The 25,310-nt window shown below is 48.6% G+C and overlaps 1 protein-coding gene across 2 annotated transcripts in view; it reads left to right on the top strand.

Moving 5' to 3' along the window:
* TIAM1 (TIAM Rac1 associated GEF 1) overlaps positions 1 to 25,310 on the top strand; it is a 383,207-nt gene that overhangs the window by 63,849 nt on the left and 294,048 nt on the right. For both annotated transcript variants that reach the window (XM_059392241.1, XM_059392243.1), the window contains exon 2: positions 15,475 to 15,523. The gene's annotated coding sequence lies outside the window, so the exon portion shown is untranslated. The remainder of the gene's footprint in view (positions 1 to 15,474; positions 15,524 to 25,310) is intronic.

Raw genomic sequence — 25,310 nt, 5'->3', positions numbered from 1 at the left:
CGGTCCAGCAGTGGGGATTCTAGATTATATCCGCACAGTCCTTGACGCGGAAGGATGGCTGAACGGTGCGCGTATTATTACCAGTTAATAGTGAATGCAGTTCTGACCTTGCTGTGGGTCATGGCCACGGTCTCCCACAGAGTTCTCGGCATTAGGGTGGCCTTGACTGTGGATGCTTCTGGCTCGTTAAGGATGGGCAAGCCTGAAATTCACCATGTCAGGTGCACGGGGGCCAGCAAGTGGGTGTGTCCCTGAATGTCAGCCTTTGGGGTCCTCTGCCCTCTGTCCTGCCCGTGTCCCCGACCCCGCATTCTCCGCACCTGCCTCCCAGCTAGAGCCATCACACACGCACAAACAAAATCAAGTGGCTAAGCCTAGGGAATAAAAAAATAAGCCCCTAATAAGCCCTTTCTTGGTTTCCTTATGCCAGTGCCAGGTGACTAAAAGGCTGGTCTTGAGGGGTGCATGCAAAGCAGAATTTCCAGTCAAGATACATGATTAGCGGCAGGTCCCCCCCTTGGGCTTTCGGTTGGATTTTATTATTGAGCTGAGGAGGTTATGATGGTCATTCAACTCACTTGTTAAATGAAGGATTTCCATTCCCGCCCCCGCCGCCCCTCCTGCCCCGCCCACCCCAGGAATCCCTTGTAAAACATCTCTGACCTTTCTGCCTCTACCTGTACCTCCGAATACCACTGGACAACCAGATTCTCTCACAGACCAGCCCCTTTCCAATCTTTGGGGGACATCTCTAATTTTAACTTGCCCTGAGCTGAAATCCCTCTTCCAGTGGCTTCTCTGATGGCCTGATAGCTGGCAAGTATCTGAAGGCCATTGCTATGTCTTGCCTGTACCTCTCTTGCAGGTTGAGATTTTGCATTTCCTCAAGCTCTCCTTCCCTGGGCTTTGTTTTTAGACCACACGGGGCTGTTCTCCAGATTGCCAAAGACCCCCTTGAAACGGCTTCTATTTCCTGTAACTAATCCCATTATTCCGGCCGCACATTGACCATTAACCTTCCGTTCTGTAGATGCATTTTGTTTTAAATTTATTTTTAAGTAATCACTCCATCCAACCCGGTGCTTGAACTAGCGACCCTGGTCAGGATCTGCGTGCTCTGCTGACTCCCAGCCAGGCGCCACTCTCTCTAGAAGAATTCTTCGCCCTTTTTTTTTTTTTTAAGATTTTATTTTTATTTATCAGAGAGAGCACACAAGCAAGGGGAGCAGCAGGCAGAGGGAGAAGCAGGTTCCCCCCCAGCTCCCCTCCCCGAGAGCAAGGAGCCGGATGCGGGACTCGATCCCAGGATTCTGGGATCACTACCTGAGCCACAGGAAGACGCTTAGCTGTCTGAGCCACCGAGGCGACCCACGTTCTCACCTTCCACAGCATGCCTTTTCCTCTTTTTTCTTTTGCAGCCACGTGACCCTGTTGTCTCCTTTAGCCTCTAGTCACTGCGACCGTGGGAATCCCATCTGAACCCGTCTTCCCAGCCTGTGCCTGCGCTGTTGGTTGCCCTTAAACTTACGGGTTGAGGTTTGCTTAGATCTAGAAGAAGTTTTCAGTGTGTTCAGATCTCGTCATTGCTTCCGTCAGGCAAGTTAGTGAGTCAGCAGCCGTGGTGTTCTTTTGTTCTGTAGTTTGGACATAGGATGGTTTCTTAAGAAGCCATTCATCTCAGAGTTCTCCCACCTCTTTAACCTGGAAGTTCAACGACGCAGGCTGCCACCGGCACGTCTAGACCACTGGTGGGTGGAAGAAGGAAGAGAGGAAGAGGAAATATGGATCTTTTGGGGCGCCTGGGTGGCTCAGTGGGTTAAAGCCTCTGCCTTCAGCCCAGGTCATGATCTCAGGGTCCTGGGATCGAGCCCTGCATTGGGCTCTCTGCTCGGCAGGGAGCCTGCCTCCCCCTTCTCTCTGCCTGCCTCTCTGCCTACTTGTGATCTCTGTCTGTCAAATAAACAATAAAATTAAAAAAAAAAAAAAAGAAAAAAGAAAAAAATTACAGATCTCTTTTGGAAAGTGGAGAGTTCCTACCATCTTTTTTTTTTTTTTTTTTCCCCAAAATAACAGCAGCTCCTTGGAGACTACAGTCCAACAAGACAGTGGCCGTCTCCTCGTAGATCTGGGTCCGCGCTTCTGCAGGACTGTACTGAACCCATCTCACCAGTGAGCCTGTCATAGCCGGTGCTTCCCAGGATGGAGAAGCTGTGCCTCCTGGTGTTTGCGCGGGGTGGTGGGGGTTGCGGGGGTGGGGGTGGGGTGGGATGGTGGGGGGGATGCGGCTGCATCTCGTTTGTCTTGCATTTGCCCAGGCAGACTCACTTCTGGTAGTTTTCCTGGGTAACTCCCTGGATCTTCCCTTCTTTCCCACCAAAGATCTTTACCAAAGACATGTCCCCTAATTCCCCGTCTTCTTCTTCTTGTCTGTTTGACCTGCTATAAGTCAGAACAGAGCTTTTAATTGAAGGAGTGTAGGATTTGCTGTGAGAGGACCCGGCTTGGACTGCCCAGTGGTCCTGGGGAAATGGCCATGAGGCACAACCCTCATGAGCCTGGGCTCCCTCCTTCTTGGTTCCCGGAGGGAGGTGGCAGTGGCCTGAGATCCCAGCGACAGAGGGATGCCGAAGGCGCTGTTGGGTTTTGAGGGGGGATACGGAATCACCTCTTCTCTGGGCGGAGAGCAGGCTTAGGGGTGAGGAGGACCAAGTGGGCTGGCTCACTGCTCTTCTCGGCTTGAAGGGCCGACCAGTGCCGGGAAAGGTGAGTCCGGAAGTCGATCGGCTCCAGAAGAGTCTGAAAGGCTCGAGGCGTGCATTCTGTGTTTTCTTCCAATCCACCAACCGGGAAAGTCCTCGTCTCCCGTGGCGATGTTGAAAGAGCACTTGTCTTAGTTTCCCTGGGGGCCGCCATAACAGAGTAGCACACACAGGGCTGGGGGTGGGGGGCTTACGCATGAGAAATTTGCTGTCTCTTGTTCTAGATTCTGGAAGCCCAAGATCAAGGTTTCTTCTGAAGGCTGGGAGGGACAATCTGTTCCGTGCCCTTTTTCTGGCTTTTGCCAGTTTGCTCAAAGTCTTTGGTTCTCATTGGTGTTCCCTTGTGGAGTTGTCATCCTGATCTGTGCCTTTTTCTTCATGTGGGTGTTCTCCCGGGGTGCTCATCTATTTCTACACTTCCCCTTTTTATATAAGGACACTACTCGCCATTGGCCTTTATTTTAATGAATCACAGGTACAATGACCCTATTTCGCAATAAGATCACATTATGAGGTATTGGAAGTTTGGGCTTTGACGTATGAATTTGTGGGGGACACAACTCAACACAAGATTGAGGTCTGGCTTTTTTCCTTCCAGGAGAGGGGAGACGTCTGTCCCTCGGGAAGTGTTTTCTCTCCTCAATAGTTCAGTAGTTTTCTACCTTTCTTTCTACCCAGCAGATGCTCAGGAGTTCAGTAGTTTTCTTCTGTGAGGGACTGGATTGTGTCTCCCAACTCATTCCAACCCCCCTACCTCCTAAATCACAGGGGGGCTGTGACAGTATTTAGAGATAGGACCTTTAAGGAGGTAATTATGGTAAAATGAGGTCAAAAGTGTGGGGGTCTCATTCAACTGGGACAGTGTCCTTAGAAGAGGAGGAAGAGGGGTGTCTGGGGGGGCTCAGTTGGTGAAGCATCTGCCTTCTTCTTAGGTCACGATCCTAGGGTCCTGGGACGGAGCCCCCCACCGCCCCCCAGTGGGCTCCCTGCTCAGTGGGGAGTTGCTTCTCTCTCTCTCTGCTGTTTGTGTTCTCTCTCTTTCCTCAAACAAATAAATAAAATCTTTAAAAAAAAAAAAGAAAGAAGAAGAAGCACCAGAGCTCCTCCGTGAGCACGTGCTCGGAGGACACACGAGGAGCCGGCCAGCTCTGAGCGGAGGAAGACCGGTGTCCCTAGAAGCCAACCCTGTGGACACCTTGCTCCTGGGCCTCCAGCCTCCAGAGCTGGAGACAACGCACTGTGGTTTGAGATGACACCCCAAGCAGGTGGTACTTTGTATGGTGGCCCCCCCACCCCGCAGGGTGACTGAGACGCTTCCCTTTCTTCTAAAGGCAACAACTGTGTGCAGCTCTGTTTACAGTAAGACTGGCAGTGCTGGGGTCACCGCCGGGGATCCTGCCTGCTCTGGCCCAGGGCAGGGCTGTGGCTTCTCGTCTGGCCCAGCTCCGGGCCCCGTCTTCATGTAATGGATTGGCTAGCTCAGGATGCGCAAGTGGACGGCGTTTTCTCAAAGCCTCTTTAGTAGATTAGGCGGTGAACCCGAGGGTGAATCCCAGTGCTCCCCGAGCGCTCTTGGGTAAATCCAGGACAAATATATTTAATTCCTTATTTAAAAATGCAATTCACAGTGACATGTGGATGTCATTGAGTGGCAAAGGAGTGAAACAAAGTGGGTCAGTGACACAGTGCGCTGTTTCGTGATGAATGGAGGCTAACTGATTTAATGGAAAGCCACAGTCAAGGGAAAGTGGACTTGAAAAGCTTAAGCCCTCGAAAAATCTCCAGCTACCCACTTATGTCTGGGAGAGAGTAGTGCAGTTCTTTGAGCCTGAACCTTTTATCAGTAAATTCTTTTGTTCCGCCTTAGGTTAAAACCGTTGCTTTCATTTGAAATAGATTAATTGGATGGCGATGATGGGCCTGGCTCTGACAGCCCAGGGGCCCACACCGTCTTGTAGGTGACACCTGAGAGGGCAGAGGGCGGTGGTCACAGCATGCTGCGGGAGCCCACTGCGGGAGCGTGCTGTCCCGCACAGACGGAGGGGGGACGCCAGGGGCAGCTTTCCTAAAAGAGGGGAGACTTGAGCCAAGTTTTGGGCCAGCAGTCCTGGTTCTTCAGGCAACACCGAATAATGGTCTTGGAGGCAGAGGAAGCAGTAAGTAGATCAACATGGAGATGTGGGAGGGCAGCCCACTTGGAGGACTGTGTGCACCCAGACGCTGCCTCTTTGCCTCTTCGCCTCTTCGCCTCTTTTCTACCCTTCTCTTCCTCCTTCTCTTTCTTCCCTGGTGTTTTGGTAATCTGACTGTGGAATGAATAAAAAGGCCCAACTCTTGGCCAGTTTCTGTGGTGTAAATATTCCCTCCATGATTGACCCCAAGCTACCAGCATGGTGTTGGATGGCGCCCCACATTTCTAAAACTATAGCAACTGGTAACAGCCTGTACAGTCCCATTCAGTAGACCATTGTCCCCCATCCACCCATCATTTGTTCATCCATCCATCCACCCATCATCCATATTTCCATCACCCATCCATACATCATCTGTCCGTTCTTCCATGTATCCATCTACCCAGTATCCATCCATCCATCTATCCATTATCCACCCATCCACCCACCCATCCATCTGTCCGTCCATCCACATCCATCCATCCATCCACCCATCACCCATCACCCATCCATCCTTTCATCCATCATTCATCATCCACCCGTCCATCTGTCCATCCATCAAATCCATCCATCTATAAATATAGTTTTAACTAATAGAATCTTAGAAATAAATCCTGTTACAGATTTTAGAGTTCCTTTAGTCAAATCTTCTCTTTTATAGACAAGAAAACTGATATCTAGAGAGAGGAAGTGATTTTTTGAAGTCTATTTGTAGAACGTAGATTAGGACTGTGGTCTTCAGAATTTAGGTCTGCAGCTGCTTCTCTCGAGTAAAGAACGCACAACCTCAAATATAGCTTGGCAATTTCCAGGTTGGAGCAATGTGGAATCCATGTTGTACACACCACAGTTCTGTCAGTCCCTGCTTTTCTGTGATAGTTCTAACGCTCGTCAAAGTCTTTTTGTTGTTCCTGGGCTCTGTCGTTGCTGGTTCCCAGCAGGCTCACAGTGTCCTTCACGGGGGTTCAAAATTGCTGAACTGTTGAAATTAGATTCCTCTCCCGGTTTGTAGCAGCGAGCTTCAGAATGTAATTTAGCTCTTGGTTCTCGATATTTATTCAGTCTTTGATGTTTCTGGATTTCATTGGCCTCCCTCTCTCTCTCTTTTTTTCCCTTTTTGGTGATAGAGACATCTCTCCTTTGGGACTCCCACCTCAAGCCACCCATTCGTGGTTTTAGCTAGGTGGCTTCTGGGGACTGCCATTTGTGCCACGCTGAATTTCTGTGGACGTATCTGGAGTTGAAAATACCTTTCCTCCTTCTTGGGCTTCCCGCAGTGTGTCCTGGAGCTCTTGGGAGATGAATAGTTGACCCTACTTTGCATGGTCCTTAAATTGTTGTTAATTCTGAGAGAGGAAGGGTCACTCTTACTCTCTGAGAAGCTTTATTTTGAAGTCATGGACTGACCGACTGGTGAATTGAATGCTTCAGAGGACTCCGTCTAAAACGAGCTTCTGTGGTGTAATGTTGAATGAGAGGAGCCAGTTGCTGAAATAATGCGTAGGATACCACTTTTGTCCAAGAGTGATAAGCAGAAGATTGGCCGTTACCAAAAAGAAATGAGTTGGAGAGAAAACTTGAACCTTTTAACTTTATATATTTCTGTTTTATTTATTTTTATGTTTAATTATAAGTATGTGACATAAAGCCAACCCAGACTAAACAGTCTACTTATATTTTAATACGGCTCATCTGGGCAAGGGCAGTCAGCTTTCTGTTGCCTTCTCACCACAATTTGCCATTTGCCCAATATGAAGTTTACAAGTGTCTATAGTTTTTAATTGTAATATAATAATTTTAGATACAATTAATCTTGGTTGCTAGAAAGTGGTACATACCTCGGTATTGAAACCTGTTCAATAAGGGTAGAATGTAAACCTAAGCTTCCCTGTGAATTCTCCCTTTACCTAATAATTTTTACCAATTCTTTCCTAATGAGGTTAATCATCTACTCGTATGCACTGCCTAAGCTGGTCATTATTCAGGGCTTCCAACAGAGATTCTGAAAACCTCCTGGAGACATTCTGTGAGCTGACATAGGGTCATTATTGTTATTATTTTTTTTTTTTCCCAGTGCTCCTTGAGTGTGGTGCTCTCAGCTGTCTTGGAAGGGGAGAGTCATTAGATTTCACGGGCTTCCCAGGAATAGCATCATGTTCGAGGTACCAGCGAGCCTGCCTTCTCTCCTCTGTCCCCTTAAATGAACTTCTTTCCTGTACTTGGCAGTTCTTTCCTCGTCTTTAGAATATCCTTTGGCATTCCTGTTCTCAAATTGGGAAAAATAAATTTAGACCCACTCCCTGCGGCTTGGAGCATCTGAAAAGGCAGGAAGGTGTGGATATTTACAAGAAATAGATCAGCGTGTAATAGTCTAAAATGGACAAGTCAATGTGACTTCTTACTTGGGCGTTTGCAGAACGATGCAGGTTGCCTCTGCCAGCTGTCTCTTACCAGAAGAATTTTCAGAACCATGTGGCCTGGGTGAATGCTATGTTACTGATACAAAGCACAGCTATGATTATGCCCAGCGGAGGAAAATAATCCCTCCGTTGCGCTGTCTGTGCGGACCTCTTTTTAAGTTATTGGGTTGACCCGTCTGAATTGCCAAACTGAGCTGCTGAAAGGGCAGTTTCGTCCCAAGAGAACCTCTCTGCTGAGTCGTTAGGCAAGGGAACTAGTGTCTGCATTAGGAAAGGCACGGGACGGCCGTGCTTTAGGGATACGGGGCATCCTTTCTTCATTTGAACCTGTCTCTTCTAGTTAGTGTTCGCTTAGTTGACACTTGGTCGTTGCGTCACTAGCTTTCAGAAAGTATCTAGAGCAAAACTGGTTGCCTAGCAACCTGCTCCAGCCCAGGAGGGTTGGAGAATGGGTCAGTGATTAACAATTATGTACAATCAAGTTTACAAATGCAGAACAGCCTGCAACATTCACGCTCTGACCACCGGAAAGTCTTTGCGTGCCGCTGGCCGGGCGTGTGGCTGTTGTATGTGAATTTATTGCAACCGTGGTCTGGACCTTATGCTTGCGATCCAGAAACACTTTGCTCCGGACGGGAAGAGGTGGGTGGTGGTGCCCCTCTGTACACTGATGCATTTCGCGGAAGCATCTGACACCCGTCATTCCGTCGGCTGCCTGTCTGGACACTCATCCCCTTGGAGAGTGAAAAGAGAAAAATGAAGAATTTGGGTATTTATGAATGTTGTCATCTCAACACACTTGGCCCCCATTAGTGAGTCAGTCATTTGCCCAAGAACAAGTACACACGAAATGACTGACAATGGCTCTCTCAGCCCGAATCCCTCTTTCCAGAATTACGAATGCTGCGCAAATGTTCTTCCTGAAATGGCCCCAGCGTTTAATCGTTTCTCTTCTTCCCGTTCCAGCAAAAGAGAAGACAAATTTTGCCTAATCCAGTCCTTACTTAATCTTTCTGTCAGCACAAATATCGATGGTGTAAATCCTGACAACGGCAGTAAAGCTAGGAGGCATTTTTATAACTCTGGCAAAGCTAATAATGCACATTTCTTTGTTGAGAATCATTGAGTTTAATTGGCTAATCAATTTTTAGGCCCTTTCCATTTGTATTTTGTTTAATCAACAAAAATAAATCGCCCTGCCAACCTTGAGAGCTCCAAGTCGGAGAACAGTGGCAAACACTTCGTTGGTCCTGCCAAAAGTGCTTTCCAACAGAAATGTCTTAATTGAAGATGATTTATATTCAGAAGCGCGGATGTTTTATCATTTGTCTGAAGAAGGAAAAAGCTGCGTAAGCAAGCAGTATGCAGCCGTTTTAGGCATTGTTTTTGACATTTATCTACTCTCTTTATCCCTCAGACGTTTCTGTATAAACGACCTTCCCTAGTCCTTCTCGCTCACCATTCAGGCTCCGTGTCCTGAAGTAGTAGCTGTCAGGTGCTTTCCAGAGCTTCCTGGCCGTTTTTGCCCAGAGCACTTCGAGAACCGAGGTCTTTGCTCCTTCCTCCTGGATTTTACTGTTCCCCTGACTCCTGTCTCTGGGCCTCTGATGGGAAATGGCTGAATTCATGGTGCTCGAAGACAGGCCCCGTTCACCTTCCCCCTCTGGGAAGTGGGCCCTGCCTTGCTTTGTGGACGGGAAGACCTCGGGGGCCGTGGCTGGCTGTGGGGTCTCGGTATGTGGGGGTGGGGGGCTTTGATCAGGGGTAGGTGACAAGCTTTCCCGAAAGTGGCAAGAATTCAAAGTTTGCTTTTGCTGCCTTTTCCGCACTCCGGGCAGGGAGGAGAGATAACCAGAAGCAACATTGGTTTCATGCCTATGTGAGGTGTTCCCCTTTCTTAACAGCCCGGTGTGGTAGCTTCGCCTCTTAGGTTTACACGAGGTTCCAAGGACGTCCGTAACAGCTCGCGTGTGGAGTGGCTGCACCTGCCATCTGTTTCCAGTTGTCTTCCCACTTCACTGGCTGCTGGAAGTTGGAACACCCCCCTCCAACCCCACCCCCCACCCCCCCGCCAAGTATCACTGACCCCGGGTTTCCCCGGCAGGGATGTTGGGATGCAAGTACCATATAGCACGATGGTGGTCACGGTTTGTAGCCGATTATGGCGCGTCTGTCAGTGTTTCAAGAACTTCACGTGTACTCATTCATTTGACCCCACTGCCTATTAGCTACTGCTACCCTCGTCTTACGGATGGGGCACGGAGTAGTTGGGGGACGGACTCTAGGTCCCTGGCTAACCGTTGGGGACACCGGGATTTACATCTGGGTAATCTGACCCAGCGCGCCTGCGTGCAGGGGTCCTCCGTCCCCTGGACATACCCTGGTCCGTTCAGCGTCCTCGTGCCTCCCGCGCAGGGAGGAAGGAGCTGAGATGAAAGACGGGAGAGTGGGGTGGTTTGATGTTCCTGGCTTTGGACTTTGTTTTGGACAGTGGGAGCTGTTGATTGGCCGCCTTGATTCTTGGCTCATTCCTTCATCTTCAGCCGCTCTGCTGCCTCTTCTCCGTTCTGAGTTGCCTTTTAGTGCCTCTGCCAAGGGCCCACCTGCCAGGGTGCCCTCTCCGACTGATGGGAGGCCACGTGTTCCCCAGAGGCCACCAAGAAACCAGCATCATCCCGTTATCCTGTGGGCAAAAACCTTGAATAAACCCAGGGTCTGATACAATGCAGGGGAACAGCTTCTCCACGCTTTCTGTAAGTCGCTGGTTCTGGGGAGCCCCAGCGGATGGGTGGAAACCCAGCAGCCCTGTCGTGCGCTCGGCTTCGGCTGCTCCCTTCGCAGCACCAAGCCGCAGCATCTTAGCGATCCCTGTATCAAGGAGGCACGTTGGAAGGACCGTCATAGTCGGTTGGAGCGGGAAGGCCCGCACAGGTCGGATCGTTTACGGCCCCATGAGGATCCTACCCGCCGAGAACAGTTTCTGACGCCGAGCCCTGTCCAAAGTATTTCACATAAATTAATCATGAATTTTCCATCCATCCCATTAGGGAGAGGCTGCCATCCTCATTCTATAGAGGAGAAAATCTGCAGTGTAAAATGTGCACGTGTATTGTAATTTTAGGAACATTAACATACAAAACACAGCTTCGAATCGCGGACATATGGTGCTTGGCTTGTGGGCTGGTGGAGCCGATGTTTGGCTGCTCCGCGGGGCACAGATGCCTCCTTATTAGACGGGCCTTGGAAGCTAGCTTAAATGGGCAGGGCAATACCGTTGCCAGCATTTATTGAGTTCTTACTGTATGCCAGGCACTATATTAAGAACTTGGCCTTTTTTCCCCAAACCTCACAGAAAGGGAGCTACTAGAATTATAATCATACCTGATATATACATGAGGAAACTAAGTCAGAAGGGTCGTTTAACTCGCCCAAGTCAGTACATGATGAGGCCAGGAGTCAGTTGAGGCGTCTGAGCTCAGGCCCCTGGTACAGGGGGTGGGGGGGGTGGTGGAGAGGATGGTGGTCTGGGGGAGGGGCACAGCCCTAGGGCCCCGTGTGGTTTAGAGGCTGTGTGATCCCGATCAGGGATCCTTGCCCATGTGGCTTGTCACTGTCTTGGGGCCTCTTCTGTGCTGTGGAATCGGAGGTTGATTTCCTGTCTTTTGTGGGCTTCTGTTCATTTCTGGCCACGACCATCCCAGTAGAGAAGAAAATTGAGAAGAACTCTGATACAAATTGTAAAGCATCCCTGGGAAGGCATTCCGATTGTTGGATGTACATTTCCTCACTGACCCCCATGGCAGCCCTGTGGGGTTCGTACCCAATGGCTGTCTCCATTAGGGGAACAGTGCCCCCTCCCCCAAGGTAAGGGCTGACTCCACGTAGAGGGGATGGGTTGTCCCCTGGCCTTGGGATGGGTCATCAGCTCTGCGAGTCTGCTGCTTTTCCCCTCCTGCTTTGCCGCCCCGACTCCTGCTCTCCTGTGCCTCAGTGTCCCCAGCTTTTCAGAAGAAAATGAGATTTTTCCCAGCCCCTGACTGTTTTTGCTTCTGCTAGTGCTTCCCGAACACCTGCTGGGCTGATGAGCTTTTGAAATGTCACTTGGCTGTTGGGCGGGTGCACACCATCCCAGCTGCCTCTGAGGAGGGGGTGGCGGCGGTGGGGGTGGGGGTTGGTGGCTCCTCCCACAGCCCACACAGGTCCCATCGTCCACCTGGTCATTTTCTTCTGGCCAGAGAGAGGCTGTTTCCGTGCTGTGTTTCTCTGACAGCACTTGGCTCTGTATGTCGGGGGTCAGCTTCTGAGAATACAACTAAATTACTGACCTTTTCCTTCCTGGAGTTTGCTTTCCAGAAAAAAATGCATGTCTCCCTTTATATATAATTGTGGATGTGAATGCGGGATTTTCACTGGCACTGTCACATGCGGAGCCTCCTCAGCCATGTCCTGCCTACCCTGTTCATCCCACGCAACCTGGCTTAAAAATTGGGTTTTCCTTTTTCCCCCACTACTCAGTTGCCGGCACGTATGGCAAATTAAATTTGTGATTTTCTTTTTTTTTTTTAAGATTTTTATTTATTTATTTAATAGACAGAGAGAGAGATCACAAGGAGGCAGAGAGGCCGGCAGAGAGAGAGAGGAGGAAGCAGGCTCCCTGCCGAGCAGAGAGCCCCATGTGGGGCTCGATCCCAGGACCCTGAGACCATGACCTGAGCCGAAGACAGAGGCTTAACCCACTGAGCCACCCAGGGGCCCCAAATTTGTGATTTTCTGCCCTTCTTCTCTTTCCACTGTCGTCCGTCAGAGGCCCGGTGGGAAAAGATGCGGCCGACTCAGAGAGCTGAGAGACGAGGGTTGGATGTGGCTGTCGCACAGGGTCAGGGAGCAGGGCGGGGAGTCAGGTCCTGGGGTGACCCAAAGAGGCCCCTCTGTCCCCATCCGTTCAGGCTGCTGTGACAGGATGCCACGGACTGGCAAACGTACACACGACAGAGATTGATCTCTCCTACTTCTGGAGCCTGGGACGACCCAGACTCTGAAGGCACTGAAGACGGGGTATCTGGTGATGGGCCACTTGTGGGTTTATAGATGGCTGTCCTCTAGTGGCAGAAGGGGTGAGGGAGCTCTCTGGGGTCCCCCCCTTTACAAACGATTTTATGTGAGAGAGAGAGGGAGCACAGGCTGGGGGAGGGGCAGAGGGAGAGGGAGAAGTAGGCTCCCTGCTGAGCCGGGAGCCTGAAGCTGGACTCGATCCCAGGATCCTGAGATCATGACCTGAGCCGAACGAAGGCAGATGCTCAACCCACTGAGCCACCCAGACATCCTTCTGGGGTCCCTTTTATCAGGGTAGGAATCTCATTCATGGGGGCCTCACCCTCATGACCTAATCACCCCAAGACCCTACCTCCTAATACTACCATATTGGGGTGCAGGTTTCAACCTATGACTTTGGGGGATATATTCAGTCAATGGTACTCTCCAGCCACCGGAACTAAGGATGAGGGAGAGAGTTGCTGAGCAAAGCTGTGACCTGTGGTGCAGAGACCTCCAGGGACCCTGCGGGGAGGAAGCAGGGGGTTACATGCTCCTTCTTACCTCCTCCTCCTCTCCTGGCTTCTGCCGGTTACCTGCCGCAGGGCCAGAGGGCAGGGGCACCCGGCTGATGCAGACCCTGGAGGTCAGCCTCCCAGGGCACAGAATGGTGGAAAAAAGATGGGACCCAACCAGACAGTTCGGAGCACGTGACCCTTCAGATTCTTCAGTACCTTTTATCCAGTAGATGACACTTTCCAAGCTGCAAAGAAACAGCTTTGTCATCTTTAAATGCTCTCCTTGGGGGATCCGACATCCGACATCCGCGAAACTGCTTAGCTTGTGCTCTGGGTGTTTTGTAATCCTGTCCGGAATTGGAAACTTCCTGTTTTTATTCAGATGCTTTTAAATCCAGGCTTTTAGGTTTTTCTTTCTGTCTTTCTTTTGTTTTCCTTTTTCCTATTTTATTTCTATGCCTATTACTACAAGGCTGCTTTGAAAGGCTTCAGTGCGCCTCCTGATGAGGACTCCATGTCCATGGTGTCACAGGGAATTCTATATATATATTACTCACATGGGGGTCATGTTCAAATGTACTTTTCTCTTATATGAGAGCGGGATGTATGGAAATGGGCATTTCCAGATTTTGGCAAAACAGAGATTGTAGGTGGGGAAGCAGCTGGGCAATCAGAGGGTGTTGGGCAGTGTCAGGGGTGTTGGGCAGTGTTAGGGACGGAGAGGCAGCGGGTGGAGCCGACACCACCTGGCTTGGCCCGCGGGGGTCTGGGATCTGCTCCTGGCTCCCGCTTACACCTTGGGACCTCGGATACCATCCCTGGGTGCAGCGTCTCTATTACAAGGTGGCGCTACTGTCACTGACAGTACCCTTCCCTAAGCAACTTAGGTCAGGGTCCTCTGAGCCTCCTCTTTGATTAGACCTGGACCTTGCAGGGTCCCTGTCCTGTCTTGGCTTGCCCAGCCCAGTCGTAACAAGATTCCTACTAAGTCAGCTTAGAATCCCGCACCCTTGTGTGTGACCACCTGGGTAGGCAGTATCTGGTCACCCCAGGCTGCCTTCCGCAGGAATCCCGTTTTCTGTGGCTTTAGTAACCCAGCCTTGCCGTGTCCTCTGAGTCGTGATCCCCTCACTCTGCTGGTTTGTCATCCCCGGGGGTCCTTGCTGCATTCAGAGTGAGCTCCATCCCTCCTCTGAATAAAGTCTTCCTTCCCATTTCTTAGCAAACATCAGAATTTTTTTTTTTTTTTAAACATTACGCCCCACAAAACCTTGGAATTGTTTGGGGTCCTCCAGAACTTCCAGTCCAGCTCACCCAGCACTGAGAGCCAGGTGGGGCCGGCTGCGGGGCACCTGCTCAGCCGCTTGGGGGCGGGTGCTCCTTGCTAAGAAGCCTGGCTTCAATCTCAAGTTCGAAACTCGCCTTCCTTTTTGCTCCTTGATCTCAGTTCTGCTTTTTGTTTCCTCCCTCCTTAAAGGAAGAAAGGTACTTCTTCTTTTTTTAAAAAATTAACATATAATGTATTATTTGTCCCAGGGGTACAGGTCTGTGAATCATCAGGCTTACACAAATCACAGCACTTACCATAGCATATACCCTCCCCAATGTCCATAACCCAGCCACCCTCTCCCTCCCCCATCCCCTAGCAGCTCTCAGTTTGTTTCCTGAGTTTAAGAGTCTCTTATGTTTGTCTCCCTCTCTGGTTTTGTCTTGCTTCCTTTTTCCCTCTCTTCCCCTATGATCCTCTGTCTTGTTTCTCAAATTACTCCTGTCAGTAAGATCATGTGATAATTTTCTTTCTCTGATTGACTTATTTCATTTAGCATAATACCCTCTAGTTGCATCCACATCATTGCAAATGGCAAGATTTCATTTTTGATGGCTGCATAGTATTCCTCCTATCCCCATACCCCCACATCTTCTTTATCCATTCATCTGTTGATGGACATCTGGGTTCATTCCATAGTTTGGCTATTGTGGACATTGCTGCTATAAACATTCGGGTGCATATGCCCCTTCCGATCACTACATCTGTATCTTTAGGGTAAATACCTAGTAGTGCAATTGCTGGGTCATAGGGTAGCTCTATTTTCAACTTTTGGGGGAACCTCCATCCTGTTTTCCAGAGTGGCTGCACCAGCGGGCATTCCCACTAACAGTGTAGGAGGGTTCCCCTAAGAAAGGAGCTTCTTAAATTGTAACCATGTTAATGGAAATAATGGTACAACCGGAGCGATATTGACCTTCTTGTTTCTTGACCAGCATCCTGAGCCTGGGTGGAACTGTGTCACGGACGCGTGGATATTATTACTGTAGGAGGGTTTTCGAGGGGGCTGTCCCTGGGGGTTGGGTCTGTGTACACTCTGTCTTTGTTATAAACTCCTGGATGGCTCTGGTCCTCTGCTTCTAATTTTGAGTGCTCTGCTTTTCCCCTCGACTGTGCGTTCTTGTTGCTGCCTTGTTGGCTACAGTTTTATAAATGACATGCTTCTTTTTCTTGCATGGGATAAAGTGCGTGGGCTTTGGGAAAGCTGTTGGCCACTCAGAAGTATTTTTTTTTTTTTTCTATTTCCAGATGGCTGTGTTCCAGATATTAACATTCTCAGAAGCCTGACATCCGCACGGTGAGCAGTTTATACTCTCCTAAATGCTCTGAAGGACTTTCTAGGTGCATCACGGGTATATCAGTACGTTTGCTTTTTCATTTATTTGTTTATCATAGGGACCTAAATCTGTGCCCAGCATTTTGTGGATTTTCACTGCTTCTTCTTTCTGCCTCCCCTTATTTATGGGTGTCTTTGAGAAACAGGGGCTTCTTTCGGATCGAAACAACCGAAGTCCTGACCTTGAAGAAGAATTTTAAGATGTGGATTTAAAAAGAAAATCAGATTTATTTTTAAATATTTCCCTATGACTCTGAAAAGATAGGTTTCTTTTAGTTACGCCTTGACACACTATGATCACATACAAAAGAAAAGTAGTTCATTTCCTAATATCACTGAATATGCACATTCAAATTTCCCTGATTGTTGGATAAAGTAGTTTTTCACAGTTAGTTAAAAATCCTGTAGTCAGTAGAAGACTTAAAGTCAGTCCACACATGACACTGGGTTGATAGTCTCTTTAGTTTCTTTTAATACATAAATTTGCTGTCTCTGTTTTGTTCTCTCCAACAGCATATTTGGTCAAGAAACTGGCTTTTTTGTCCTGTGTCATTGCCACAATATAGACCCTGTGGCCAGCTCGGCATCTCTGTGTGGTCATTGAACATGTTTTATTGTCTCCATAATTTCCTATAAACTAAAGGCTTTATTCGATTCAAGTTCGTATTTTTGGGCAAAAGTAGTTCATGAATGGCTAATGTAACTTCATCAAGTGACATATTTTGTATCTTTCTAAAGTGTTAATATCGGCAGGTGCTATGAATGTGATCATTCCTTAGTAGGGGCCCCGGCAGCCACGGATGGCTCGCAGCGGATGCCTGCACCAGCTTTCATTTAAGGTGTTTCCAAAAAGGTGATAATCTCATTCCGTCATTTCTTCTGCATTTATTAGCTGGAACATTTTTATAAAGAATTTTAGTTCAGTCTTTTAAAAAAATTACCCCGAGGTATTGTTTGTATATAAAAGGCTGGATAACGGCTTCGTTCTTAAATTTACCAGAATAATGAATCGATTCCATATTATCCTTCAAAGACGATCAGGAAGTTTTTTCAAAAAAGACATTATTGCAAACTCTTGGTTTCTTTGCGTATTTGATACGGGCGTCAGGATTTGGTAGAAACAGTAATTCAAAAAAAAGCCTCTGTTCTTAAATGTATAAATCTACTTAATAAACAGTTCTGGATAATAAAAGAAAGAAGGGTAGGGAAGATGTGGAGTGTAGAAGGAAGAAACAGGAATCTGTAAGCGTGATTGAATGAAGGTGAAAGTAGAATGAAAAATAAAGATGCTGGGGCGCCGGGTGGCTCAGTGGGTTAAGTGTCTGCCTTTGGCTCAGGTCATGATCCCTGAGTCCTGGGATTGAGCCCCACGTCAGACTCTCTGCTCAGCAGGGACCTGCTTCCCCCTCTCCCTACCGCTCCCCCTGCTTGTACTCACTCTGTCAAATAAATAAATAAAAATCTTAAAATAAACAAAAAATAAAGATGCTAAAAATGAGGAACAGAAGCCGAGGGGAAATGGAGTCATCTGAGATACTCCAGGGCAGATAAATAGAAGGGGATTAATTTATTCAACAGATGCTTTTTTTTACCTCCTGCTGCATGCCTTTCTCAGTTCGAGACACCAAGGCCAGCCAAGGTCATAGCGCTGACCTTCTAGTGCATGTGAAGTCTGAAGTACAGCACAGCATGTGCGCTGCTGATTCATGCTTTGGGGGAGAAACCAAGCGAGCAAGGGCAGTACACCAGTCGTGGAGGTGGGGTTGAGGAATCGGACTGTGATTTCCATAAGATGATTAGGGAGGATGTCTCTGAGGACACACGTGAGCAAAGACAGGAGGGAGGCGAGGGAGGAAGCCAGGTGCCTTTTTGGGAGAGAGTGTTCCAGGCCGAGGCAAGAGAAGAGCAGAAGTCCTGAGTTTCAGGTGTGTTTGGGGAACAAAAGGAGCCCATTGCACCTGTTACAGCGTGAATGAGCAGGAGAGGACTAGGGGGTGACTAGGGAGGCGATGGGCAATGTGGGCATGTGTATTGGGATCTAGATTCCATAGGGCCTTGCAAGCCATTGACAGGGTTTTGGGAACCATGGATGGACATGATCTCACTTAGTTTTTTAACATGAGAATACTGTTTGGGGGGAGAGGCAGGATCCATGGCAGAATTAGTAAAACCAATTAGCAGGTGGCTCTGACTAGAATCCTGGTGATGGAATTGGTGAAAAGCAGCCCAGTTCTTGCTACATTGTGAAGGGAGAGCTGATAGCATTTGCTGGTGGTTGGAGTGCGAGGTGTTAGGGGGAGGTGTCCAGAGAAGGAAGAGCCATACGTATTGCGGGAGGAGAGGTGACATTGGTGGACCTTGGCCACTCTAGGCTCCCTGGAGCCTCCCGGGCCGTTCAGCAGGTGGAGGAGTTCAAGGCCAACAGTGGGAAGACCTGCCTATGGATGGTCTTCATTCTTGAGTGCTGTGTGAGTTGCTGGACAGGGGAGACGCTTGTATCTGAGAACAAAGATTGTGGCGGACCAATTCCTACCTTGTGTGTCTGGACGTGGTTTTGATCTTGGAAAATTACTCCCGGGTATGATGGGAAGAAGAGTGTGGGGGCTCAGTGTCTTCACAGGCGGGTTCAGATCGCTCCTGTCTCGGCTTGTTCCTGCCCCTTTCTTACCGGAGCCTTGGAAGGGCGCGGTTTCACTTCTCCTTCCCCGCACCCTGAGCACTACACTGGGGGAGGCAAAGTATAGCCCCCGGGCCTGCGTTTTTTTTTGTTTATTAATTAAATTTAAAATTCTAATTCCAGCATTATTAACATGCATTGTTCTGTGAGTTTTAGTTATCCAGTGTAGTAGTGATCAGGGAGTTCCGTGCGTTACGCAGTGCTTGTCTTGCAAGTTCACCCCTTCCTCCCCATCACCTGCCCCCCCTGCCCTCCCCACCCTGTGACTGTCAGTTTGTCTCTAGAGTTAAGAGTCTGTTTCTTGATTTCTCTCTTTCTCTTTTCTCCCTCTGCTTGTTTTGTTTCTTAAATTCCACCTATGAGTGGAATCCTATGACACTGGTCGTTCTCGGATTGACTTGTTTCACGTAGCTTTATGCTCTCTAGGTCCATCCGTGTCCTTGCAGATGGCAAGATTTCCTTCTTTTTTATGGTTGAGCAATACAGGTTCTAGACACCGAGTCTTCTCTACCCAGTCTTCAGTGCGATTGCTGGGTCGTAGGGGAGCTCTATTTGTAACTTTCTGAGGACCCTCCCTGCTGTCTCCCAGAGCTGCACCAGCTGGCATTCCCACCAACGGGGTAAGAGGGTCCCTTTCTTGCACATCCTCTCCAACACTTGCTTCTTGTGCTTTTGATTTTTGCCATTCTGGCAGGTGTCAGTTGGAATGTCATTGTACTTTTGATCTGTAGTTCCCTGATGATGAATCCAGGGGCCTGTTTTCGTAAACAAATAAATGATTTATTTATTTGTTTATTTATTTGACAAAGAGAGAGAGCATAAGCAGGGGGAGTGGCAGCTGGAGGGAGAAGCAGGCTCCCGGCTCAGGAAGGACCCTGAGATCATGACCCGAGCCAAAGGCAGATGCTTAATCAACCAAGCCACTCATTAGCCCTGTAAATAAACTTTTAAAGCCTCCATTCCTTTTCTTTTACTTTTGCTTTAAAAAGATTTTATTTATTTGAGAGTGAGTGAAAGTTATCACAGAGGGAGAAGGTAACTCACTGCTGAATAGAGAGCCCGATGTGGGGCTTGATCCCAGGACCCTGAGATCATGCAGATGCTTAACTGACTGAGCCACCCAGGCGCCACCTTTTTTTTTTTTTCTTTAAAAGATTTATTTATTTAATTTGGAGAGAGAGAGCACATGTGCAAGTGAGGGGAGGGGCAGATTGGAGGGGGTGGAGGGAATTCTCAAGCAGCCTCCTCACTGAGCGCAGAGCCCAGCATGGGGCTCGATCTTCCGACCTTGAGATCATGACCTGAGCCGAAATCAAGAGTCAGCTGCTTAACCTACTGAGCCACCCAGGCGCCCCAGTAAATATTTTTTTATTGGAACACAGCTACACCTCTTCGTTACTAGTGTCTGTGGTTGAGTTAGTGCTATGTTGGGGGCAGAGTTGAGTCATTACCTGAACAAACCCTGAAATATTTACTATTTGATTCTTCACAGAAAGCAAGGTTGCTGACCTGTGGACTAGAAAATAAGTAAAAGATGAATAAGGCTATCAACATATGGATCGTGCGAAAATCCTTGCTCGTCACTGAAATGCCACTCAGCCTTAGTGTGTGTGAACGGGAAATTCTGTGGCTCACAAATTGTGGCTTAAAATTGTTCAAATCTTACTCTTTTTTTGTTCATTCTTCTGCAGGTTACATGACATTTTTACACTTCAAAGGAAATGTAATTCAGCATGTGTAGTTTCACGTTTAATAACGGTGTCATTTTACTGGACAGGATGAAAGTTAGTATTCAATTAATTATTGTTCCTGAATACTAGTGTTGAACACTTAGTACTCCCAGAGTTTAGCATGGAGTCCTGATTTGCCGTGCCCTCTTGGATGGTAGAGGGCTTTCTCTTCCATATGAGTGTACAAGTGTGTGTGATTTTTTTTTTTTTTTTTTGCCTTCCTGTGATCAAGATTTCTCCATTGTTTCAGTAAATGCCAAGGGTTCTCAAAATGAGTAGACTGGCATTTTCTCCCCCTAAATGGGACTCAGCTAGTTTTATCCAAGTTGTTCCTTTTGTCTTTCAGCTATATTCTGTGCTACCTTATTGGGGAAGGCTGTGGAATTCTTGATGTTAAGAAAAAAAAAAAAAAAGAATGCAGTAGATTTAAAATATAAAGGACTTTTCTTTCTTAATTGCATCTTAATGTAATAAAAGCCAGAGAGTAATTATTAAAAATGATAGAAGAAAAGAATTAAAATAATAAAATCGCTTAGCAAAGATCCTGTTTCATAATGCATTCGGATATAATTGGTATCATAATGTGTAATTAACAATCTTCCTTTGAAGTCGGAAGCGTACGTTTGGGCAGGCAGGGACGTCTGAGGATGTGGTGACGTCTGAATTAGTTCTCACCACGGCTCTCCTGAATCTTGGCACAGATTGCGGCATCTTGCTTCCTTCCTGCCTTGTTAGGTGCTTTTTGTGGGAGAGAGAGATGATAAGCTAAGGACTAGGACAGAGGGTCCCCTCACCCTTGACGGGCAGCCACCCACGACGGCCTGTGGTTAGTCGGGAGACAGAAGACAGGCTCCTGAGTACAGACTGTGGTTTTGGCTCAGACCGCAGGGTAATTCCCTGGGGTAGATCAGACGGAGGACCCTCTTTGTCCTGGTGTCAGGTTGGCCTGGAGCTCATGCTTTCATCGGCCGAGAAGCCTCCTCCTCGTCATTTTCTAGACCCACTCCCATCCCGGCCCCGTGGATCTTCTGGCGGATGTGACCAAGAATAAAGAGTCTAAGGAAAAGCCCCCCGAGGAGGAAGAAGGGGAAGGTAATGGATTCCCAGGCTCAGAGCCCGAACCTCACTTTCTCTGTTGCCCGCCTCCCCACACCTGGCTCCGGCTGACTCCTTGAGGACTGAGAGACCAGAACACTCAAGGACGGAAATGAAAGTACTGGAGAAAACAGTCCAGGTCGATCTGAGTTTTTATTTGCTATTTCTTTGGTGGTAGAATCCTTTGCTCACCGGGCGCCACGTCTAGGCTTCTCAGGCAGTGGTGGTGGTGGTGGTGGTAGTTGCACTTCGTCGCCCCCTGGTGGGCATTGTTGGCTCTGTGTGGTAAAGAGGCTGATGGCAAAACCATCTTTTGACATCTTCCCTGTGATGGGAAGGGGAGGCAACACTGCCCAGTACTTATTTAGAAGAGACAACCACTCATCAGGGGGGTCCTCTTTGGAAATAGTGCTTTTAGAGTCTGGGGCATGTTTCTTGGAATACCTTCCTCAGTGGCAAGTCTTTCTTTTGGTGGGGGTGGGGGGTTGATTTTCAGTAAAATTCTTGAGAGCACACAAGCAGGGGGAGTGTCAGGCAGACGGAGAAGCACACACCCCGCTGAGCAAGGAACCCAACATGGGGCACGATCCCAGGACCCTGCGACATGACCTGAGCTGAACTGAAGGCAGACGTTGAGCTGACGGAGCCACCCCGGCGCCCCTCTCCGTTGGTGTCTACTTCCGTTCTCGTCTGCATGATGTCCACTGTCCACAGTATAATCAGAAGGGTCACAACGGCAATCGGATCTCATTACTCCTTTGCTTGGAACGTCCAGTGGCTTTCTGCTAGCTCGGGTTTGAAAACCAGACTCCCCACATGGCTGCGTGGCCTCAAGTGGTTTGTCTCCCCCGCCCCCCATTGCCTTTTAACTTCGGGCCTTTCCCACACCTCCTTTCTGGGACTAGAGTATAGCCAGCCTCAGGCCTTGCTCTGCATGCAGGGATGTACTCCTCTTCCAGCTGGCCTGGTCAGTCCTTGACTTCCTGCAGGGCTCTGCTCACGGGTCCCCTCGCCAGACAAGCCTCCCAGAGTGTCCAGTACGAAGTATCATCCCCTCAGCCCACGGTGTCCCCAAGCGCCTCCTCTCCTCGCGATACACTGCTCTAGCCTTGTCATGGTAGTGGGGAGGGGGAGGCACTGGAACTCTGGCTCTTACTCACTGGCCTGTTTGTTCATGGCCTGTCCTTCCTTTCGAACCAAGGAGGGCCAGGATCCCTCATGGCTCATGCCCTCAATGAGGCTGCCACAGCGCAGGCGCTGTCATTCCAAGATAAGTCAGCTACACGTGGTAAATTCTTCAGTTGGGGGATGTCTTCTAAGGAATTTCCCAAGATGACTACATTGAGGGAAGAGTTTAGATTCAGACATAGGTGTTCTGATTTCTCTTGATCACCGAACCAAGCCAAGCCGAACCAAGCCAGTGTCTTGATCAAACCTCATGTGTTGGAGGGGTCTGTGGTGGAGCAGCTCGTAACGCAGGGTGTGTATCCTGTGGTTTTAGAACTTAGCAGCCTCCGCCTGAAACTGCGGCACGGTACGGTTTCGCTTGGGTAACTAGGAGACTCTCTCTTGGGGTTTCTCAACCTCAGAGCTATTCGCACTGGAGCTGGATGCCTTTTTGTGGACAGCACGCTGTTCTGGGGGATAGTTTGCAGCCCCCCCACCCCCCTGCCTGGGCCTCTGTGACAGCACACCGCCCCATCTGTGACGCCCAGAGTGTCACCAGACGTCGCCCAATATCCCTAGGGAAAGGGTAACAAAATGCCCCCGGTGAGGAACCACTAGTCTAGAAACACCCATGTACCCAAGATTTTACCATGAGTCTTTTGTAGCGTCCTTTATCGTATACCTGCGAGTGTGGCTCAGATGGGAAATAGGACCGTGTTGTTCAGATGGGGTTTATGCTGATGACGGAAGTTTTGTTTCTAATCCGCATCTGCGATCTTCATTTCTTCGTTGTTATTGTCCCATTTATGAAATTTATGAAATTGCTCCCCCAAACCCCACAAAGGAGAGGGGTGTTCTTTGCTAACACATTGTATGAGTTGGATACTTAAATCACAGACTTGGCTGGAAGGACTCTTGAAGGATCCTTGGGCGCTAAATGCCCAGTTAAAGTCAATGTCCTCATTATGTTGCTCATCTTTGTAATTTAAAGATCTTATTTATTTGAGAGAGAGAGGTAGAGAGAGCAGAAGGAAGAGCAGAGGGAGAGAACCTCCAGCAGGCTCTCTGCTGAGCACAGAGCCCAACATGGGGTTCCATCCCAGGACCCCAAGATCATGACCTGAGCTGAAACCAAGAGTCACCCACTCAACCAGCTGGGCCACCCAGGAGACCTTCATCTTTGAATTTTAAAGATGAGGAAAGTAAGGCCCAAGAAGGACAGTAATTTACCCAGGTTGTGGCAGTTGCAGAGCGATGCCCGCATGAGTGATTTTTGGGGAATTTTCGTGTACTTTTGCTTTCCGTGTGGGTTGATGTGGTGTGATTAGCAGAGCTCTCGGGGGTGGGGGGTGGGAGCTCTCACCTCCTCCTCTTCAGGATCCCTGCTGGAGCCTGAGCATCAAGGACCACCGTCCTAGGCGTGACCAGGAGTTACCAGCAAAGTAGTTTTTAAAAAGATGATCGTGATTGGGGGAGGTTAGGGGAGTCAGAGAAAGGGAGGGATAGGCGGTTAGCTCTGCAGGGGACACGGAAATGCAAAGGAAAGAAATAGAGAGGGAGGCGGAGGAAATCCTGAATAAAGGGAACCCAAGAGTCAGCCAAATGCCACGTGTGGGTCCTGTTAGCTTTTGATTTGAACAGACCCACTCTGTGTGCGTGTGCACATGCGCGCTTGCTTGTGTGTGTGTGTGTGTGTGAGAGAGAGAGAGAGAGAGAGAGAGAGAATATCACAGATGTTTAGAAACTAAATGGACAATTCGTAGCCCAGAGGAAAATTTGGCATAGAAATAGTGTTGTGTTGATGTTTATGGAAAAGGTCCTCTTTTAACCATATATGAAGCATTCCTGGATGGCATGGTACAATATTGGAGATTTTCCCCAACATAAAGAATCCGGTGCGGGAGGGTTAGAGTGAAACAGGATTGAACAGTTGAAGTTGGGTTACAGGGACATGGGAATTATGTAACCATCATCAAAATGACCGTAGTAAACATTTTTTAAAAAATTGGAAGCGGATCAAACTTCAGTAAACTGCAAAGTTCTTTGCAGTCAAAAAATGTAAATACAGTAGGAGACCTTTGTCCATTTTGTCATCTTGTCTCCAAGACACTCTTCCAAGCCCAGCAGATGCTGCCAGTTTCGCTGGCAAAGTCCCTTATTCTGGAGCCACAGGGGGATGTGGGAGCCGGAGCTGGAGGAAGCTTGTCCTCACCAGGTGGACAGGGCGGCTGCCTCCGCGTCCTTCGTCACCGTCTGTGCCTGCAGTGTCCCCGGGGAGCGGTGGTGACGCAGGCTGGCCGGGTCTGAGGACCCAGAGAGGGTCCCACAGGACCGCCCAAGAGGGTCCCTGGCTTTACGCAGGATAGAAATCAAATGGGATCCGAGTGGGGGTGAGCACAGAGTTCACTGAAGACGCAGGGCAGGTGCGGAGCGTCTGAAAGATTCAGGGGAGGAGAGTGAGTGTCGTCTTTGCTTGGGCTCTGGGGTTTTCACTGAGGATTAAGGTCCAGTGTATGTGTCATTTCTGTGGACCAGTCCCACCCCTCCCAAATACTTTATTATTTAAATATCATATAAAGAATACATTTTTTGGGGGGGGTAAAAACCATGCAGAGTGAAAATGAAAGTTCCTTTCCTACGTTTCCCCAGCAATTTCATTGCCCTTTCCAGAAATAACCATTTAGAATAAAGTGATGAGTATTTTTTTACGTTTTTTTCTTTTTTCTTTTTTTTTTTTTTCCAAGATCTTTAAAATTTATTTATTTGGCAGAGAGAGATCACAAGTAGGCAGAGAGGCAGGCAGAGAGAGAGAGAGGAGGAAGCAGGCTCCCGGCTGAGCAGACAGCCCCATGCGGGGCTCCATCCCAGGACCCCGGGATCGTGACCTGAGCTGAAGGCAGAGGCTTTAACCCACTGAACCACCCAGGTGCCCCTAAGTCTTTTTTTTTTTTAATACTACATTCAAGACAAGGTTTTTATTTTATTTTTAAAAACTAAAAAAAAAAAAAAATTTAACAGTGCTAAAAACAAACAAACAAAACCTGAAGCAGTCACAGAAGTGGGGGGTGTAGTCCAAGAG

The sequence above is a fragment of the Mustela nigripes genome, chromosome 2 (assembly GCF_022355385.1).
Source record: "Mustela nigripes isolate SB6536 chromosome 2, MUSNIG.SB6536, whole genome shotgun sequence".
In the NCBI taxonomy this organism is placed as follows: Eukaryota; Metazoa; Chordata; class Mammalia; order Carnivora; family Mustelidae; genus Mustela; species Mustela nigripes.
The sequence above is the reverse complement of the archived record's forward strand: the minus strand, read 5'-3'. Positions and strand labels throughout refer to the sequence as shown.